A 4878-nucleotide genomic window follows, 5' to 3' on the forward strand; every position below is an offset into this window, starting at 1 on the left:
AGTGACATAATGTGGCACATGCTTGACCGTACACCGGCTGCGCCCTACAATGGCGAATCATAAGGGCCATATGTTGTGCACGATGCTACTTGTCTCGTCTCCCCATTACAGCGAGATTGCACTGTTGTACGCCGTACAGACATGTGGTAGGTAGGTACGGACGAAAGTATTGCATGTTGGCCCCCCCCCCCCCCCTCCTCCCTCTGCCGGGAATCAGCGTGAGCCGTCTGTTGATGTAGCGACGAGGGTTTTCCTATTTAATCGTATTGCCCCACACAACATGATAGCACGGTGGACCGCGTTCCACATCTGCGACATGCTACAGAGGCCGGTTGACAGTCGACCGCGCAAGGGACATTGCACACGTGCGCGGACCATCTTCCACGTGTTCTCTCGTGTACATGCCGCAGTGTGTATGTGGGCTGATGTAGCGTGTCGTGACACATAACATGCAGGCATGCCAGAATCGTAGATTTCGCAAATGTAGATTGACGTATACGTTTGCTGCCAAAGATCCGCAAATGAACTGGAAATCAGTTGTTGAGCGGTTGTTCGCGCTGCAGGTGCATCGGTGATAGCGACGATCGGTACATCTATGAACCGGTTGTTTCGGCGGTACCCGCCATGCCCCCGAACCTGAGTTGGCCATGTGGGTATGAAGCGATACGAGGCTGTGGCTTGGCGGGACAGTCCCCGGCCGGTGAGGGGGGGCCGCCCGGCGTGCTGGCCGCGCGCTGCGTGAGCGCACGCACTACAGCCGGCTGGTGGGGGGCGCCCAGTGGCAGGAGCGCCGGCCGACGGGCCCGGCTGGCGTCCCAGCTATGCGCCGGCGCACCCTGCGCGCGGCGCCAGGCGGCCAAAGTGGGTTCTGCCGAGCCCGGTGCGAAGCGCGGTGGACATCTGCAGTGTGCTGGTCCGATTGCGGACTGTGTGCGTTGAGGATGCGCCGCCGCCCGGCACTCGGCGTCGCGACGCCGTCTGCTGCTCGGTCGCCCCCAGCGGTTCTCGCAGGTGGTTTGTATCGCAGCTCTGCGGACGTGTTGGCGCGTGCGCTGTGCTGGGAGAGTTCGCTTCTGCACCCAAGTGGGGCTTTGCCCTTCTGTGGCGCTGGCGTTGGAGCTGCCGGTCACCGTAGGTGGCGCGTGTTGTTTCCCGCCGGCAATGCCACGACAGCACGCTCCCGGGCCTCTGTCGGCAGCGGCAAGCTCAGTTGGGAGCACGGGTGTTCGCACTGAAAGCGTCTACTCGCCCATCTCCGGGCGATTGCGCCTCTCTCGAACCCGACCAAGTACTTAGGACGGCGCTGCGCGCCGCCGGGACCTGAGAGGGTTTCGAGGTGTATCGTGCAGGGGAGCTCAGCCTCCTCCTGTTTGCAGAATAATTGAGCGGACGCTTGCGTGTTCGCGCGGGCCCTCGGGACACACTCCCGGGCGGCCGGCTGCTCAGCTCTCGTTGACGCAGCTCCCTGGTTGATCCTGCCAGTAGTCATATGCTTGTCTCAAAGATTAAGCCATGCATGTCTCAGTACAAGCCGCATTAAGGTGAAACCGCGAATGGCTCATTAAATCAGTTATGGTTCCTTAGATCGTACCCACGTTACTTGGATAACTGTGGTAATTCTAGAGCTAATACATGCAAACAGAGTCCCGACCAGAGATGGAAGGGACGCTTTTATTAGATCAAAACCAATCGGATTGGCTCGTCTGGTCCGTTTGCCTTGGTGACTCTGAATAACTTTGGGCTGATCGCACGGTCCTCGTACCGGCGACGCATCTTTCAAATGTCTGCCTTATCAACTGTCGATGGTAGGTTCTGCGCCTACCATGGTTGTAACGGGTAACGGGGAATCAGGGTTCGATTCCGGAGAGGGAGCCTGAGAAACGGCTACCACATCCAAGGAAGGCAGCAGGCGCGCAAATTACCCACTCCCGGCACGGGGAGGTAGTGACGAAAAATAACGATACGGGACTCATCCGAGGCCCCGTAATCGGAATGAGTACACTTTAAATCCTTTAACGAGTATCTATTGGAGGGCAAGTCTGGTGCCAGCAGCCGCGGTAATTCCAGCTCCAATAGCGTATATTAAAGTTGTTGCGGTTAAAAAGCTCGTAGTTGGATTTGTGTCCCACGCTGTTGGTTCACCGCCCGTCGGTGTTTAACTGGCATGTATCGTGGGACGTCCTGCCGGTGGGGCGAGCCGAAGGCGTGCTTGCGCGTCCCGAGGCGGACCCCGTTGAAATCCTACCAGGGTGCTCTTAGTTGAGTGTCTCGGTGGGCCGGCACGTTTACTTTGAACAAATTAGAGTGCTTAAAGCAGGCAAGCCCGCCTGAATACTGTGTGCATGGAATAATGGAATAGGACCTCGGTTCTATTTTGTTGGTTTTCGGAACCCGAGGTAATGATTAATAGGGACAGGCGGGGGCATTCGTATTGCGACGTTAGAGGTGAAATTCTTGGATCGTCGCAAGACGAACAGAAGCGAAAGCATTTGCCAAGTATGTTTTCATTAATCAAGAACGAAAGTTAGAGGTTCGAAGGCGATCAGATACCGCCCTAGTTCTAACCATAAACGATGCCAGCCAGCGATCCGCCGCAGTTCCTCCGATGACTCGGCGGGCAGCCTCCGGGAAACCAAAGCTTTTGGGTTCCGGGGGAAGTATGGTTGCAAAGCTGAAACTTAAAGGAATTGACGGAAGGGCACCACCAGGAGTGGAGCCTGCGGCTTAATTTGACTCAACACGGGAAACCTCACCAGGCCCGGACACCGGAAGGATTGACAGATTGATAGCTCTTTCTTGATTCGGTGGGTGGTGGTGCATGGCCGTTCTTAGTTGGTGGAGCGATTTGTCTGGTTAATTCCGATAACGAACGAGACTCTAGCCTGCTAACTAGTCGCGTGACATCCTTCGTGCTGTCAGCGATTACTTTTCTTCTTAGAGGGACAGGCGGCTTCTAGCCGCACGAGATTGAGCAATAACAGGTCTGTGATGCCCTTAGATGTTCTGGGCCGCACGCGCGCTACACTGAAGGAATCAGCGTGTCTTCCTAGGCCGAAAGGTCGGGGTAACCCGCTGAACCTCCTTCGTGCTAGGGATTGGGGCTTGCAATTGTTCCCCATGAACGAGGAATTCCCAGTAAGCGCGAGTCATAAGCTCGCGTTGATTACGTCCCTGCCCTTTGTACACACCGCCCGTCGCTACTACCGATTGAATGATTTAGTGAGGTCTTCGGACTGGTACGCGGCATCGACTCTGTCGTTGCCGATGCTACCGGAAAGATGACCAAACTTGATCATTTAGAGGAAGTAAAAGTCGTAACAAGGTTTCCGTAGGTGAACCTGCGGAAGGATCATTACCGACTAGACTGCATGTCTTTCGATGTGCGTGTCGTGTCGCGCAACACGCTACCTGTACGGCAGTAGCCGTGCGCCGCGTGCGGAACCACGCGTGCCTCTCAAAACTAGCGCAAGTGTTGTTGTGTGGTACGAGCGCTGAAGCTCTGGAGCGGCTGGCCTGCGGCACCTGGCGCCTGGCGCCGGTTTTGAATGACTTTCGCCCGAGTGCCTGTCCGCTCCGGTGTGGAGCCGTACGACGCCCATCGGCCGTCAGGCCGTTGGACACAAAGTAATGGAACAGGGGCCGTCAAACGCCTCAGTCCCGCCTCTGCAACTGTCTTGAAAGAGACGGTGGAGAACTGAAAAGATAAAGATCACCCAGGACGGTGGATCACTCGGCTCGTGGGTCGATGAAGAACGCAGCAAATTGCGCGTCGACATGTGAACTGCAGGACACATGAACATCGACGTTTCGAACGCACATTGCGGTCCATGGATTCCGTTCCCGGGCCACGTCTGGCTGAGGGTCGGCTACGTATACTGAAGCGCGCGGCGTTTGTCCCGCTTCGGGCGCCTGGGAGTGTCGTGGTCGCCTGTGTGGCCGGCCGCGTCTCCTTAAACGTGCGATGCGCGCCCGTCGCCTGGCGGTTCGCATACCGGTGCTTTCTCGGTAGCGTGCACAGCCGGCTGGCGGTGTGGCGTGCGACACCTCGTACAACGACCTCAGAGCAGGCGAGACTACCCGCTGAATTTAAGCATATTACTAAGCGGAGGAAAAGAAACTAACAAGGATTCCCCCAGTAGCGGCGAGCGAACAGGGAAGAGTCCAGCACCGAACCCCGCAGGCTGCCGCCTGTCGTGGCATGTGGTGTTCGGGAGGGTCCACTACCCCGACGCCTCGCGCCGAGCCCAAGTCCAACTTGAATGAGGCCACGGCCCGTAGAGGGTGCCAGGCCCGTAGCGGCCGGTGCGAGCGTCGGCGGGACCTCTCCTTCGAGTCGGGTTGCTTGAGAGTGCAGCTCCAAGTGGGTGGTAAACTCCATCTGAGACTAAATATGACCACGAGACCGATAGCGAACAAGTACCGTGAGGGAAAGTTGAAAAGAACTTTGAAGAGAGAGTTCAAAAGTACGTGAAACCGTTCTGGGGTAAACGTGAGAAGTCCGAAAGGTCGAACGGGTGAGATTCACGCCCATCCGGCCACTGGCCCCCGCCCTCGGCAGATGGGGCCGGCCGCCCGCGCGGAGCAATCCGCGGCGGGGTCGTGTCCGGTTGCCTTTCCACTCGCCGCGGGGTGGGGCCGTTCCGGTGTGCGGTGGGCCGCACTTCTCCCCTAGTAGGACGTCGCGACCCGCTGGGTGCCGGCCTACGGCCCGGGTGCGCAGCCTGTCCTTCCGCGGGCCTCGGTTCGCGTCTGTTGGGCAGAGCCCCGGTGTCCTGGCTGGCTGCTCGGCGGTATATCTGGAGGAGTCGATTCGCCCCTTTGGGCGCTCGGGCTCCCGGCAAGCGCGCGCGGTTCTTCCCGGATGACAGACCTACCTGG

General features: G+C 58.1%; 2 non-coding genes across 2 annotated transcripts; both read left to right on the forward strand.

Annotated features, from left to right (window-relative positions):
• The first annotated feature begins 1462 nt into the window (after positions 1-1462).
• On the forward strand, positions 1463-3355 carry LOC126328900 (small subunit ribosomal RNA). Its single transcript, XR_007562012.1, has one exon. It is a non-coding gene; the product is annotated as a small subunit ribosomal RNA (ribosomal RNA).
• Positions 3356-3710: 355 nt separating this feature from the next.
• Positions 3711-3865, forward strand: LOC126328906 (5.8S ribosomal RNA). The gene has a single exon (XR_007562019.1). It is a non-coding gene; the product is annotated as a 5.8S ribosomal RNA (ribosomal RNA).
• Positions 3866-4878: the final 1013 nt, after the last annotated feature.

This window comes from Schistocerca gregaria, unplaced genomic scaffold (assembly GCF_023897955.1).
Source record: "Schistocerca gregaria isolate iqSchGreg1 unplaced genomic scaffold, iqSchGreg1.2 ptg001145l, whole genome shotgun sequence".
NCBI classification, from domain to species: Eukaryota; Metazoa; Arthropoda; class Insecta; order Orthoptera; family Acrididae; genus Schistocerca; species Schistocerca gregaria.